The 17,411-nt window shown below is 40.8% G+C and overlaps 1 protein-coding gene across 1 annotated transcript in view; it reads right to left on the reverse strand.

Annotated features, from left to right (window-relative positions):
- Positions 1 to 17,411, reverse strand: part of slc35f1 (solute carrier family 35 member F1) — a 334,841-nt gene that overhangs the window by 316,393 nt on the left and 1,037 nt on the right. The gene's annotated exons all lie outside the window — the stretch shown is intronic.

A 17,411-nucleotide genomic window follows, 5' to 3' on the forward strand; every position in this document is an offset into this window, starting at 1 on the left:
CATTGACTATGTCTACAATTCCTGCTGCCTCAGCAAAGCAGCCAGCATAATTAAGGACCCCATGCACCCCGGACATATTCTCTTCCATCTTTTTCCTTTGGGAAAAAGATACAAAAGTCTGAGGTCACATAGCAACCGACTCAAGAACAGCTTCTTCCCTGCTGCTGTGTGACTTTTGAATGGACTTACCTTGCATTAAGTTGATCTTTCCCTACATGCTAGCTATGACTGTAAAACTACATTCTACACTCTCTTCTCGCCTTCTCTGTGAATGGTACGTTTTGTCTATACAGCGTGCAAGGAACAATACTTTTCACTGTATGTTAATACATGTGACAATAATAAATCAAATCAGACTCAATGCCTAATGAAAGAAAAACTTAAGTGATTTTGTCAAAGCAGCTAATCAACAAATTAAAAATTATCTTGTTCTAATGCAATGCTTATGCAAGACAAAACATACGCCTATTTAAGATTAGTAAAACAATGGGAATGAACTGGATTGGAGGGCCGAAGGGCCTGTTTCCCGTGCTGTATTGAACTGTTTTACCTTCTGTTTGATAACATGTTTAGCAGCTCAATAATCGGCAGGGCTAATTCTACTATTTTATGATTTGACCAGGTTTGGTGATATAATCAATTACACCAATCGTTTTGCAGGTCAATTACTCCCAGAATAGCCACTTTCAATGTGCAGCAGACCATTCCTGTCACAGCAAACTGATTGATTTATTATTTTACATTCATGCCAGCAGAGAATCAAACATCAACTTAAAAATATACTTTTAAGGATGTTTCTCTGAAGTATATCCTTCCCACAGGCCAACATGACATTGTCGGGAAGGAAATTTCATGGTATACACATTAAAGGTTTTTAGTCATGGAGAATGGAACACTTTTTTTTACCCAATATCATTGGAAGCATTCCTAGATCAGGATTTAAAGGACTCAATAGAGGAGAAATCTCTTGTTAAGCTTTAGCTGATGGGCCCTCTTAAGTGTGATTACAATTTGGTGTCAATCACAGCCAGATTATGAAGGAGCTGATTTTCTTGTTGATGTGCCAGAGTGAGATAGATAGAAAATTGGGCTCCCTTATGTCCTTGTGAACCTCCTTGTACAGATTTTCTCTGTGCACGGTGCACAGGCAACCTAATATACCCAGGCACAGAAACAACAGAATCTATGCTATACAGTTTGACATTATGTGATGGGATTGAGGAGAGCAGAGGCCGCCAGGCAGGAAATGGGTTGATGGAGCCACCCCACACACACGTACACTTAATGGATTGAAACTGCCAAATCCCCCGTACCTACTCTCCTCATTCTCATGCAGCCAAGTCCTGAGGAAAGAAGAGGAACTGACAGTTGCTGGCCTTCACACAAAACAAGCTGTGAGCCCAACCTGCGAAAGGGCACACATTGGGCCTATATGACTATAGCTGGCACAAAAACCAGTTTGCAACCAGTTTTGAGAGAAGAAAAGGTTATGGTACATTTGATAAAAGGTGAACATGAAGGCTGGATCTGGGAGCAGGGAACATGAGGTTGCTGCTTTCAGTTATTTTTGAAGGAAATGATTGGTCAGAAAGGGCTATGAACTGCGCTAGGCTGACTGAGTGGTTTGCTGACTCAAGTCAGCCTAGCGCAGTGCATGGCCCCTTCTGACCAATCATTTCCTTCAAAAATAATTGAAAGCAGTAATGGTAACCACCTGTGCTAGGGTTTGGAGAAAGGTGATTCTGGTTGATCCATGCCATCAAGGCTGCCATGTGCAAAACTGAAGAAGTTCAGCAGAAGTGCACCACTTTGGTGAAGATCACATCTGTGGAGCTTGGGTAGCTTGTGAGCTCCTGTCAGATGAGAAACAACACCTAACTCTTTGGAGAGAAGGAACTGAGGTTCTACCTGAGGAAGTTCAGAGTTTTGAAAGCTGAAATTGGTGCCATATGTGTTGAGTGGACAACCCGGTAAATCCATGAGATCAATTTTTTTCTTGTATCTGTGATTTTAATGTGTAATTTATAGTTTATATTGATTGTAATTTGGCTTTTAATCCTGCTTTAATTTAAGTTGATTATTGTCTGATTGTTCAAATATAAGTTACAAGAAGTGAAATTTTGGTTCATTGGTTTCATTGTTGGGGCCATTTGGTAACTTGGATTCTTTTGGTATGTTCATTTCCACGGGGATCATAACAATATTAACTCACAGCTTTCAATGGGACTAAAGTCAGACTACTCAAATGAATTTTAATCCAAACTTTAATACCAACAGAAAGATAAAACATTAACTCTATCATTTTGGTTGTAGCTAAATTGGTCTTCAAATGTTAAATGATCAAAAAAACTCACCAAACCACTCAGTCATATTTCCCCACACAAAGTAAGGTTAAAGACAAGAAAAGGTTACTTTGTCTATTGAAACTCATTTTTCTGGCATGTTAAATATCCCATCTCATCATTTAACTAGATTTTAAATTGGCTTTGTGGAGAGAAAAGCAGAGATAACAGAGTGTGCCTCAGGGATCAGTGTTGGGACTGCAATTGTTTACGATTCACAGAGATGACTCAGAAGTGGGGACCAAATGTAGTGTGTCAAAATTTGCAAATGACACTAAGATGAGCTGCAAAGTGTACAGAGGATGCTGAAAGTAGGTAAAGGGATAGAGATAGTCTAAGTGAGTGGGCAAGGGTCTGGCAGATGGAATACAATATTGGTAAATGTGAGGTCATCCATTTTCGTAGGAATAACAGCAAAATGGACTATCGTTTAAATGGTAAAAAATTGCAGCATGCTGCTGCGTTGAGAGATCTGGATGCTCTTGTGCAAGAATCACCGGGAGTTGGTTTGCAGGGGCAGCAGATAATTAAGAAGACAAATGGAATGTTGTCCTTCATTGCTAGAGGGATGGAGTTTAAAAACAGCAAGGTTATGTTGCAGCTGTATAAGGTGCTGGTGAGGCCACACCTGGAGTACTGTGTAGAGTTTTGGTCTCCTTACTTGAGAAAGGATATATGGGCACTGAAGGGGGTGCAGAGGAGATTCACTCGGTTGATTCCAGAGTTGAGAGGGTTGGTTTATGTGGAGAGACTGAGTAGACTGGTGCTATACTCATTGAAATTCAAAAGAATGAGGGGAGATCTTACAGAAACATATAAGGAATAGATAAGATAGAAGCAGGGAAGTTATTTCCATTGGCAGGTGAAACCAGAACATGGCCTCAAAATAAGGGGAAGCAGATTTAGAACTGAGTTGAGGAGGAACTTCTTCACACGAAGGGTTGTGAATCTGTGGAATTCCCTGCCCAGTGAAGCAGTTGAGGCTAACTCATTGAATGTTTTAAGGCAAGGATAGATAATTTTTTGAACAGTAAAGGAATTAAGGGTGATGGTGAGCAGGCGGCTAAGTGGAGCTGAGTCCACAAAAAGATCAGCCATGATCTTATTGAATGGCAGAGTAGGCTCGAGAGGCCAGACGGCCTACTCCTGCTGCTAGTTCTTATGTTCTTATGTCCTTATAACACCCAGCATGTGGTGAGTCTCGATTTTTGGACCATGCAGAGGTCCCAGGCCCGTACTGGGGCCAACGAGACCTCAATGACAATCTTCCTGATGGTCGCCAATTGAAAGGCCACTGTTGAGTCCACTGTCCAAGTAAGGACTCCCGGCTGGCTTTCATGCTTGTGGCACAATCAGCTATGCATTATTACCAAGAATGGTGGCTACAGTTGAGGACACCTTCATTTTAAGGCAAACTTGCAAGGTAAGTTAAAAATTGTTCCTGTGCCATGGCCAGGTAGGCAGACCCTAGATTAGAGAACACACCTCCAGCAGCAGCATCAAGACTAAGGGGCAGTCTTTGTAACTGGAGTCCCTCTCTTTACACCATGGAGTCTCTGAAAGTGTTACACCCATCAGGGGCTGGGGGATGGTGGAGGTGGGGGGGGGGGGGGTGGAATGGTGGGGGGGTGCCATAGCAGCTGGTAATGTCCCCACACAGCAAAAGGGTTACTCCACCAATTGCAAAATACTACAGTCCCAGGAGGATGGCTGCCAAATAGACCTTTCAATTTGGTTAATTGGCTGCTTGCTCCCAATTGGTGGGCAACTAAGCCACTGTTCTTGTCACTGCTGGCAGGGTCAGTAGAGGCAATGTGTCAGGGAGCCATCCTGACAAGGCTCCCAGGTATTTTATTAGTTCCCTGCCTCCAACGGTCTGGTAAAATCTCAGCCAAAGTATCTTTGTTTCTCCAAAAATTCTACCAGATCTGTTGAGTATTTCCTGTTCTTATTTCGGATTTCCAGGATTCAGAGTATTTTTGCTTTTGCCTAAAGTTTTACTCTGTCCAACAGATTATTCAGAACACCTCACTCTTTTTTATGGATTGAAATTACGCTATGCAATATCTAACTGATACGTTAACAAGTTTGTAGAGAATCCCTCTGTTGCTATTTCACCAAGGGCTTTAACCCATTTAAAGTACTCCAATACAAATGAATTTCATACTATTGCATTAATGTATTTGCTGCTGATTACATGATGCAATTTTACATCATCTGTATTCCTCACATATCTACCTAAATACTCTTTCCATCACCTAAATTAAGTCCTCTGACAATTTCTTTATTCACATTGTAGTATTAAGGACTAAACCATGACGTCATCCAAAACTCTGATGCCTGCATCCTAATTCACCTTAATCCTAACTCACCCTGTTCTCCTAGCTCCTGGTTAAGCTGACCTCAATTTTTAAATTCTCAGCCTGGTTTCCAAATCTCTCCATGGCCTTGCTCCTATCTCAGTAATCTGCTCTGGCCCAAAACTGCCTGATATATCTCCACTCCGCTAATTCTGGCCTTGAGCATCATTGTAATTGCTCCAATGCTATTTTATTCACTCATGGGAAGTGGGTGTTGCTGGCTAGGCCAGCATTTATTGTCCATCCCTAATTTCCCATAAGAAGGTGGTGGTGAGTTGCCTTTTTGAACCCCTCTAGTTCATGTAATGTAGGTACACCCACAGTGCTTTTACAGAAGGAACTGCAGGATTTTGATCTGGCCACAGTGAAGGAATGGTACTATCTTTCCAAGGCAGAGTGGTGAGAGATTTGGAAGGGAGCTTCAGGGTGGTGATGTTCCCATGCATCTGCTGTCCTTTGTCATTGATAGTTTAAAAATTGTGGATTTGAAAGATGGTGTTGAATGCAATGGAAGGTAATGCAATAATATTGATGGGAGACAATGTTGCCACTGTGCGTCAGTTATAGAGGGATGGATGATGAAGGTGGTTGGGCGGGATAGCCAATCAAGCGGGTTTTTGTTGTCCTGTATGGTGTCAAGCTTTCAGTATTGTTCAGGTGATACATTCATTCAGGTTTCAGAGTTTTCCATCACACACCTGACTTGTGGCTTGTAAATAATGGACAGGCTTTGGGGAGTCAGGAGGTGATCCCTTGCAGACTTTCCAGCCTCTGGTCTGCTTTGCAGCCACAATATTTACATGACTGGTCCAGTTCAATTTGTGATCAATAGTAACTGTCAGCATGTTGATATTGTGGGATACAGCCAAGATAATGCCTTTAAATGTTAAGGGAGATGGTTAGATTCTCTCTTGTTGGAGCTGGTCTTTGTCTGACACCTGCATGCTGTGAATGTTAATTGCCACTTATTAACCTAAGCCTTGATTTTGTCCACGTCTTGCTGCATATGGGTATGGACTACTTCAGTATCTGAGGAATCGTGAACGATGCTGAACATTGTGCAATGGTTAGATTCTTTCATTGGCATTGGTCATTGCCTGACACTTGTGGCATGAACGTCACTTGTCAGTCCAAGCCTGGGTATTGTCCAGTTCATCTGCATTTATAAATGGACTGTTTCAATATGTGGTGAATCATGAATGGCGCTAAACAATGCACAGTGAGCATCCCCACCTCTGACCTTGTGACAGAGGGAAGTTCATTGATGAAGCAGTTGAAGATGGTTGGACCTAGGACATTCCCCTGAGGAACTCCTGCAGTGATGTCGCAGGATTGAGATGACTGAACACCAGCAACCACAACCATCTTCCTTTGTGCCAAGTATGACTCCAATCTGTGGCGAGTTTTCCCTTTGATTCCCATTGATGCCAGTTTTGCTAAGGCTGCTTGATGCCACACTGATCACGTGCTGCCTTGATTTCAAGGCAGTCACTCTCACCTCAACTCTGGCATTAAGCTGTTTTGTCCATGTTTGAACTAAGACTATAATGAATCAGGAGCTGGGTAGCCTGGCAGAACCCAAACTGAGCAGTGAGCAAGCACCCTTTATTATGTGTTCTGTCTTGTTTCTCATTTAGGTACCCTTGCATATGCCTTCAAGTCTATTTCAGCTTGGTGATCACAATTATTCCAAATATAGAACCAAAGGTCATTGAATGGTTGCAGCACAGGATAGGCCATTTGGCCCAGTGTATCCATGCTGACTCTCTGCAAGAGCAACTCAGCTTGTCCTATTCCCCAGCTTTTGCCCTATTATCCAGCTAATTTTCTCTCTTTAGGTAGTTACCCAATTCTTTTGAAATCCGTGATTGAATCTGACTCCACCACCCTCTCAGTTGGTGCATTCCAGATCTTAACCACCTCTTTTTTTACGGCAAAGAATGTAGCTATTTAGCTTATCTTTTTTGCACCAGATTTCCAAATGAGCAATTTACAGAGTGCAATTCTCCCACCTTCTCCATGTAAGGCTGCACATTCTTCCCTTTCAAATAGCAGTTTTATTCCCTTCTGAATACTTCAATTGAACCTGCCTCCATCACACACTCAGGCAATGCATTCCAGATCATAAACACTTGCTGAGTGAAAAACGATGTTTTTACTTGTGTTACCTTTAGTTCTTGTGATCTTATACTTCTTTGAGTGTTAACTTAATCTCTGCACATTCATACAGTTCCTTCAGCTACATAATCACAATACTCCATTATATCTTTAATTGTTCTGTCATATTTTATAGACACTGAAAATGGTCCTATTTCTTTCAGTGGCACGTCTACCTGTGCTAATTTAATCATATTCATTAGATACTTACAATGCAATTAATTTCAATGCCAGTATTAAATTAAGTCTCCCTTTGTTTTAACATCCCTAGTTGGTCTGCAATTTCCCCATCATGCACTCTCCAAACCCCTACTGTCTCAACTTTATTCCCATTACCTACTGATCACTCAACTTCCCTTCCTGATTCCCATGTTAGCCACCATTGTTAAAAATTCTCTGGTGTCGTCCCTCTCTCCTCCAAATCTGCTCTCTTTATCGTTCTCCTCAATAAACTGACTTTTAAACCCTTTGACCTTTCAAATTACTGCCCTATCTCTAACCTCTCGTTCTTCTGAGGATTTGGGGTGGAACATTTAGGACGGAGATGAGGAGATATTTCTTCACCCAAAGAGTTGTGAGTCTGTGGAATTCGTTATCACAGAAAGTAGTGGATGCCAAAACATTGAATGTATTCAAAAGGTGGCTGGATATAGCACTTGAGAGAATGGGATCAAAGCTTATGGGGAGTAGGCAGGATTAGGCTATTGAGTTGGACAATCAGCCGTGATCAGAATGAATGGTGGAACAGGCTCGAAGGGCCAAATGGCCTCATGGCCTCCTGCTCCGATCTTCTATTTGTCTATGTTTCTCCAAAGTCCTTGAACATGTTGTCTCCCAAATCTATGTCTATGTTTCCCAGAATTCAATGTTTGAATCTCCCCAATCATGTTTCCACTCTTTCCGCATTGCCAAAACGGCTGTAATCAAAATCACAAATGGCTTCCTATTTGACAGAGAAACACAAACTATCCTTCCTCACTCTTCCTGACCTGTCTGCACCTTTAAGACAGTTGATTACAACATATCCCTCCAAGGCCTCTCTCTAATCATCCAGCTGGGTGGGACTGCACTGGCATGGTTCCATTTGCATCCAATCATAGACAGAGAATCAGTGGCTGCCCTTCCAACTTCCACACAGTTACATCTGATGTCCCCCCAAGCATCTATTTTTTGAAAAAAAATGAGAAACAACCTTTTACACAATGGGTGTAAATGGGGCATGGAATACACTGGCTGGAAGTGTGGTGGAGGTGGGCATTAGATGATTATTTGAATATAAACAAACAATGTTCAGGGATAGAGGTAAAGGCAGTGAATGACAAAAAGTCATGGTGCTCATTTGGAGGGAAGTTTTAGACTGCTCTCCTGGCTGACTGGCCTCCTTCTGCACCGTAATACTTCTGCAATTATATGAAGTAAATAAAGTCAATTCCAAAAGTTTCCATATGAGTACAGTCCATGTTTTAAGTTATAAGTGTAACATGACCTTTACTGGGCATGACAAATCTGTTTGCTATTATTTGACCAATTTCTTCTCCAGTCCAATATTCCATCCTGTATTTTCATATTAAATACGAAGAATAAAGAAAAGTACAGCCCAGGAACAGGCCCTTCAGCCCTCCAAGCCTGTGCTGATCATGATGCCCTAACTAAACTAAAAACAACCTTCTGTCCTTACTTGGTCCATATCCCTCTATTCCCTCCCTTTTCATGTACCATCTAAATGCCTCTTAAAGGTTTTAATGTGGCTGCTTCCACCACCTCCTCTGGCAGCATATTCCAGGCATTCACCACTCTGTGTGGAAAAACGTCCCTCACACATTTCCCTTAAACTTTCCCCCTCGCACCTTGAACCTATGTCCCCTTGTAATTGATACTTCCACCCTTGGAAAAAGCCTCTGACTATCCATCCAGTCTATGCCCCTCAATTTTGTAGACCTGTATCAGGTCTCCCCTAGGCCTCTGTCTTTCCAGTGAAAATAACTCTAGTTTATTCAACCTCTCCTCATGGTCAACACCCTTGAGACCAGGCAACATCCTGATGAACGTTCTTCGCACTTTGTATGGATGTTGGCCAAAGCTTTCTAAATTTTTCCTGCTTTTGTGTCCTGAAGCTTTTGAATCTGCTGCAATCACGTTAGTGTTACTTTGCCTCAGTTGACACAATTCATGTGCAATTTTTGACATTAGTTACTGAACCAAGGTGTGATGTGGAGTTGCTGGCATTAGACTGGGGTAGGGCACAGTAAGTAGTTTCGCAACACCAGGTTAAAGTCCAACAGGTTTATTTGGTAGCAAGAACTTTTGAAGCACTGCCCCTTCATCAGGTGAATGTCTGATGAAGGGACGCTCAGCTGATGAAGGGGCAACGCTCCGAAAGCTTGTGCTACGAAACAAACCTGTTGGACTTTAATCTGGGTGTTGTGAGACTACTTACTGAACCAAGGTGTGGCAGGTGAAAATAAATCCCAATCTTCTGTCAGTATCTAATGTTGAGACACATTCATTTCCAGATTTGATACTGATTTTTCCTTTGATGACACAGTGGCACTAAGCTCAATTATCCTGGTTACAATCAAGAAACGTATCCTGGACTGGAGATTGAATTTGGTCTCTTTTTACCTTGACTTGATTCAGTTAGTGCAATCCTTGTGTTGGAAGATCGGCCAGAATTTTACCACCTCACCTGTCATGGGAATTTGGGCGGAACATGGAAAGGTCCGTTGACCCTGGGTGTGATCTTATGGTTTCATGATAAACAAGGCCATATATGATGGAGCCGTTCACAAAATTTGAGATCCTAAGTCCAATGCAGTACTGAGGGGACATTGCATTGCCTGAAGAGGCCATTCTTGTTTGTCTGTTCCAGTGGCTCAGATGGAATTTTCAAAGCTGTTACTTCACCAAAGAAAAGCAAGAAGTTTTCTCAATGTCTTGTCAGTATTTAATTCCTAACCAATAATCTAAAAACAGGTTGACTGATTATTTGCCTGACTGCTGTCAGCACAAAATTTGCTCATGTAACAGTCAGCACACTTCAAAAGGTAATTCATCATTTTACCTGCTTCCAGAGACTGTAAACTACTTTGGGATGATGCTATATGATGAAGGTTTTGTATAAATGCAAGTTACTGCTGTCTCAATACAATAAGATAATACATAAATGCAACTATTATTCTAATCCTGATATTCATATTTTTGTTCAGTCTAGCTCAGCTAGTCACTGAATAAATTATGCCACCAACTTTCAAGTTTATATAATACAAAATAAAATACACCCTAACCTTTCTCACAAATACTTGCATAAGCTGCTCATCCCAACTGCAGGTGAAGTTCTCATCCAAGCCTTTGTCACATCCAGACTCAATTATTCCAATGCATTCAGCTTGCCCGACTCCAACTCCACAGTAAACTTGACCTCACTCAAAACACTGCTACCTATACCTCTTCCCACACCAATTACTGTATACCCATTATCTTTGCTCTTAGCTCCCAGTACACCAACACTTCCAATTTAAAATCCTCACCCTTGTTTTCCCAGTCTTGCTTTTCCCTATCCCTTCAATCTTCTCTAGCCCTACAACTCCTCAACATAACTCTTGCTCCTCTGACTCTTGTATTGTGTGCATCCACCCTCCTTTCACTCCACTGATCATGCTTGTGCCTTCAGCAATCTCTACCCATCTCCCCCTCCACCTTTAAATCCACCTCTCCAACCAAGCCCTTTAGTGAACCCCAGTGCCACTCCTCAGCTCCCTCCTTCATTTCCTCCATGAGGGATAATACTGTCTTATGCTTTCCTTCCATAATATGATTTACAAAACTGATAATTATGTGAATGTAATTTCTCTTATTTTAAAACCATGACGATCGTGGCACCCTAAAGAGAGTTCCGATGACTGTGGCAAAGAGTTTAACTGGATAAAAAAGTAAACCGTCCTGAAAAGTTACAGGATTAGTAGAATGACACAATACTGTGGCAACAAAAACATTATCCAGTGTTTTATACTGTGGCAGACTTGTTGACTATCTTGACACTCTTTCAAATGGTCGAGATTGAAACAATATGTAATAACTATCCAAGATAGTGTGATACGCTCTCGTATTAAATGCGAGGCAGGGTCTCATCAGGTAGCGGTGGGGAACACAATGAAAGACAGAATTTACAGGTCGCGTTCTTATGTCTGAAGAGGGGAATCTGCGCTTCTGTGAACAGCACACATTATTATTACTGCAGAGTTGCGATAAACAAGTTAACACGAGGTTAAATTATCCTGTAAAGTACACGCCAATCTTTGAGTGACCTTGGATAGACCAGTCTGAAGGAGTAGTACCATTTCAGAACTTGCTGGGCTTTTTTTTTGTCAATGACTTGAGAAAATCCCGAGCATTGTTCCAGCGTTGCTTAGCAGAACTCTGTTCTTTCAGAATGAAACCCAGTTTACAAAAAAAAACAAGGCAGAATACGTGGCTCGCCAGAGTTTAGCAAATAAAGTGCCCAATTAAAACGAATGTCTCCATACCCAGCTCTGATTTGATTTTGTTTTAAAATGTCTCTGCAGTTTCAGTTTCTCTCTCCCCCTGAAACGCCACAACAAGTTGCAAACAACTTTGGGAGAAGAAGAAGCGTCTCCTCTTGTACCTTTCACAATAAAGGTAAAGCGGTCTGTCCCCCGCAGAGAGATGTGGCGCATTAGAATGTAGATCACATCCTCGGGCCTATTGTTCAGCCCGAAAGAAAGGTTCATTCATTAAAACTGCAGCAGATGGCCCCGCAACGGACAGAAAGCAGCATGAAACGGGGCCGCCAGCTGGCAACCGCTGCACCAGCTTCATTCAACCGCAGCTGCACGTTTACTGCCCCTTTCACTCAGCCCGCATTCCTCGCCCGTCACATAGCAGGAATCCCCGAATAAATTGATAAGCGAGAAGTGGGGCGGGGGGTGGTGCCGGACTCTGTTGCTCTCCCGTCACAGACTTTTGCTAACGAGGAACTAGCCCACACCCAGCCTCTTATTGTTCTCACAGCCTTGTGCTCCCACAAAAAAAATCAGACAGCACTCACCTCAAATCAAGGCACCAAAAGTCACGAATTTAATCTCAGTAAATTACGAGGACAATATTTCTTTGTCACTGCGCTATCGGGTGGCACTTCAGCAAGTTGTTAAAACATTATACTATATACTAAATGCATTATCATTGTAAATCTGTGGCAGTTTGATGGTGCTCCCATCAAGGATACATCCTATATCGTTTAAATGTCAACGCCTGCCTTTCAGCGGAGCAGCAAAGCAGAGAAAGGATGATAAACTCTCACTGAAGCGGTTTTGCTGTGTGTAAATTTTGTGCTGTTGTGGCCATTCAGAAACAGCGTACAGCACGGTGCATGTTTTCACATTAATTGCAAAGTATTAGAATTTCAAGCGGCAGTGATCCATAATTACATCTTTCTCACACAGTATGAACAGGCTTACCTGGTACAAAGTTTTTGTGTTTCTGCTCCTGGCTAGTTTTGTTTTTATGTTTGCAGAAGGCTGGATATTTGCAACCCAGCAATTTGTTTTTTTTAATGAGTTAGCCTCTTCTTCAAACCCCCAGGGCTCCTGCCTGCCACACAGCTAAGATCCAAGGATAAACAGCAACATCAGTGGCAAAAGTAGACAAACCACTCATTCCTGATGCCAATTTTCAATGCAAGCAATTAAGTATCATGTAAACTGAATTGCTGGGAAGGGAGGTAAGAAACATTTTTCACAGTGGTATTCCTTCATCTTTACCTATGTGAAGAAAAAAAAAGGATTCTACAGCTTGTAAAGTTTCACTAAACAAAATGTAGTTTTTACCATTAAGCAGTTTCTGCCTTTTTATGTACAATAACAACTTGCATAATTACAAAGAACAAAGAACAAAAACAGCCCGGGAAACAGGCCCTTCGGCCCAACGAGCCCGCACCACCATCCTAACACTGCCAGTCCCCCCCCTCCACCCATGACCCTCATCCAATGTTTTAGGGCCATCCACATTGAGGGAAACTAATTTAGGGACAATTTATTACTGCCAATCAACCTAATAGCACATCATGTTCTGACAATTCTACTTAACGTAAGCAACAAGAAGTTCAATTTGATGCATTATAATGTAATAACCCCACTTTTGATTCCAATGGAATTCATCCAACATTGTAATTAATTTGAAGGGGAAGCCAACTGCAATGTTATAAATAACTCAGTACTTTCCACTTATCAGCGCAGCCATTCTACTGCAAGCAAACCTCTACCGTTGGAGATCATCTGTGAAATACCTGTGGAAGGAGAGCTGGAGATGTAAGTGAAGGAGTAGGCATGGTGAAATGAACAGAAATAGTGTGAAACAATAGAGAAATTGTTAAGAAATGTTAATGATGAAGTAGATTTGTAGTCAAATTAATCTTCCACAGATTGATGGGGGCACTCACGTGCAGTTTCTATAACAAAACTGAGAGACAAGAGACTCACCAACTCTATCACAAAGGCTCTATTGGTGCAGTCAATCTACAGTACACATGACAAATTTTGAACATCAACCATCTATAACACCATATTGAGGCCAAAACGTTATCTGATTTCAAGAAGAAATTAGATATAGCTCTTGGGGCTAAAGGGATCAAAGGATATGAGGGGGGAAGGGGTTTCAGATATTGAATTTGATGATCAGCCATCATCAAAATGAATGCCAGAGCAGGCTCAAAGGGCCAAATAGCTTACTCCTGCTTCTAGTTTCTATGTAAACTTGATAATAATGAATGAGAAATCACATGTAGACTGGAATTTATATCGCACATAGAATCATGGTAGAACCTAGCAAACATTGGAAGAATCTCTGAGGCATTTCAAACCCCAATGTCTCCATGTTTTTGAGTTCATTACTGTCACTGTACAAGGTGCTCCATCCTAACTGGGAGTAGAAATACATTGTTTGAATTTTTTTTTGAAGCTGTCTAAAACACTACTTCAAGGCTTTTCAAATGGAATTGAAATTTTGAATGACAGCTAATCACAATGACACTGACAGAGTCACCATGCACTAACTTGCATAGATTATGTAATTAACATTCTACAATCAATGTTCCATTTGAGTAAGCCAGGGATCCTACACTGCATTTTAAAAATGGCTAGGCACTTATATTAATTGTACAGTAATCTAACACAGAATTGTTCAACAAGACAAATACTAAGAACATGGCATAAAATGTCAATACTTTATCAAAAGTGACAACTGTTGGTTAAACAGTTTACAAATAAGAATCATGCTCCCCTACAATACATTACTTTTCTCAAAGGCATTACAGTGATTCTGAAAAATCTTGCAAAGATCATTGCCATTTTCAGAGAAAATTGTGAATTCTTTACTATGGAATAATTGTTTTAAGTTAACTGCTGGGAAGAAGCTGATGTCACAGGGGATGCTGTATACCTTTCCAACCAAGAGAGCTGAAATGCACTCTGTGAAGACACTAAAAGTAAATCCTGTCTCTTCTCCAACATATAATCTGCTCATTATACAGCTTGGACTACTTGCAAATTTATAACAAGCTGGAATATTTTGCACTAAATTACATCAACCTAAAGCAGGCCTCCAAGTTGAATATACAGATGTTATATCAATTATGTGACACTGCAGGAATGCACTACTAACCACAACATCCAAATTTCATTTTTACTGACATGCATTGACAGTATATGCAGCATAAGAACAATCAAAATCCACTTTAAAAGCTGCTCTGTACAATAAAGGAACACAAGCTTAGAAGATTCAGTGAGTCCATATTCAAATTGTTTACTTTCACAGAATCAAATTACCTCAGTTTTCACACACACTTCCTCACTGACCTAATGCTAAGAAACTAGACTTGATTTAGTAACTCAATAAACACATTTATGCAGTTGCCCTTTTCACATACGTCAGTGATCGTACAAATGTGACAGTTCTCATCATTTTAAAGACTTATATACTACTTGTCTGCTCATAAAATATATGGACTTATTTATTATACTCATAAAAAAGTGCAATCAAATCATTGCATTTGCAATAGAGTGCACAAGAAAATAAAGCCTGGTTCATTAAAGCATTCATTCTCTAAAGAAAGAAGTAAGCCTAATTATGCTCCTCAGACTTCGCAAGGAATCTCTGCAAGAAAGCTGAGGCTACAACAAAGAATGTTAAGTATATTCAAGTTTTTATACATTACTAAACAATACCACAGAATCAGAGGAACCCTACAGTGTAGAAGGAACCCATTCAGCCCATCGAGTCTGAGACTCAGAGAAAGCATCTGACCCAGACCCATCCCTACCCTCTCACTCCCCCGTCCTATCCCTGTAACCCTGCGCATTTACCACGGCTAATCCATCTAACCTGTACACTACTGGGCACTAAGAGGCAACTTAGCTTGACCAATCCACCTACCCTGTGCATTTCTGTACTGTAGGGGAAACCGAAGCACCAATAGAAACCCATGAGGGCACAAGGAGAACATGCAAACTACTGGTATTCTAAAAGATTTTTAAAAATCCATTGCTCCATCAACATGGGGAAGAAAATTTCTTTCTTGATATAATCATCCAAACTGTCTATAGACCTACTATTCAATTCAGAACAATGTTTAATGGAGAAGCATGGCCATTACCACTGCTTCCTTTCTTTTTCTCGATTCTCTTCCCGCACCAAGAGATAGAGGCAGACAAAGCACATGCTCACATCTGCTTCTACAGCTAGTTTTTCCTGGAACAGGCTGTTAGCATGTCACCAGAGACAATAGCTTGAAGAATGCCACCTCACATCAAGCATGACCGACTAGGAGATTCCTCTACTCCTACCACTTGCTGAAGGCATAATGGAAGGATGCACAGCTCATAAAATCAACCTGTTTATTCACATTATAAACAACTATTTAACCCTGGGCTGGGACTTAAATCCAAAACTTCTGGCTCAGAGGCAGGGACACTACCCATTGTGTCACAAGACCTCCATGCAGCTGCCTTTAAAGATTGATAGATCGATCATTTACTCATCTTGATACCATCAGTAACTGCACCCCAAAGACTTGAGAGTCTCAAGTTTAAATACTAGTTATGTTGGACATTTGCACAAAATGTTCTTCTGGAATGCCAGTCTCTGCATGGTTGTCTGAAGATCAGAGTTGGGGAGGTCCTCCCACATTGCTCAAGTCTGCCTCATAGAGGCTTGACCAAGGAGCAGCATTATATCATCTGTGCAATCATGTTTACAGACAGAATCGTTTCAACCACAGACGAGGTGTGAACACAAGAACTATTCTAGAGACAAGGGAAAAGAGAACCTGGCAAATAAATTATAAATTGGAATTTTTAATGGAAGGTTAAAAAAAGTAACCATCCATTTCCACACAATAGCTCTCCACCTTATTCTTGATTGTTGAATGCAAACTTTAAAGATCACTGTGCCACATAATGGCAGCAGTTTTGTGCAAAAGTTAAGTGCCTCACAAATTATTTATTGCACCTCAACCTCAATTGCACCTCAATTATTTATTGCACCTCATGTAAAATATTCTAACCAACAAGTTAAAGCTCCACTTGAAACGAGATTTATAAGCTATTAGAAGACCTGGTCTCCAGGAATCTAGAGTATCACTGCTAACAACAATCCATTCCAAAGACAACATTGTTAACTTTAACTGGTCCAATTTCCCAATATTATTAAGCTGGATGAATGGTCTGTAATTTTTGTTTCAGTTGGTGAATAAGCAAACTGCAGGTTTTTTTCAGGTTAGACTCACTGTTTTGGGGGATGCATTTAAATTTGAACTCCAGCTAATGCAGGTTCAAATCCAGTTTTTATGATGATTGGATATTTGGAAAGGAGTGAGGGAGAGTAATCCTTATGAAACTTATTGATGAGGGAGCTTAGAACACTATGCAATGTCAGCTAATTCTTTAATGTGCATGTTTGTGTAGAATTGATTTATTCCATTTTCTGTGCTTGGCCATGCTGCCTACAGTCAAATGTGAGTATCTGTTGAAATAATAAATCAGTCAGTTGTGAGTTTTTAATAGAAAAATGGAATAAAAATGCAGCAAAACTGTTTACAAAAAGACCATTGAGAATATAATGGTAAAATGGTGCTTTTGGAATGATTCTGAATATTATCATGAATTTAACAGCACTCGAGATATGAAATACACCGAACAATGGAGGTCTATCATAGATTGCACGATTCATACATAGCTCTTTTGGCATGAGTGACATTTTATTTTTAAATGAATTAGATAAGTCCATTTAAAAGAATCACACTGATGTACGGTGTAAGAGAAATCTAGATTGGACAGTAGGTGCATGATATCGCCTTTGCATTGAGATATTGTTGCATTGGGGTGGGCTGGAGTATCAGGAATATCAGCTACTTTCTCGTTTCTCCAGCAGGTTTTGAATAACCTATCTTTTCTGCTTCGTGAGCTTTGGATTCTGAAGAGCATCCAGAAATAAACTGATGGATTCTAGGTGGAATCTGATAAGATTATTATTTTTCTCCTTG

Source organism: Carcharhinus amblyrhynchos, chromosome 7 (assembly GCF_965287045.1).
Source record: "Carcharhinus amblyrhynchos chromosome 7, sCarAmb.v2.hapA, whole genome shotgun sequence".
NCBI lineage: Eukaryota > Metazoa > Chordata > Chondrichthyes > Carcharhiniformes > Carcharhinidae > Carcharhinus > Carcharhinus amblyrhynchos.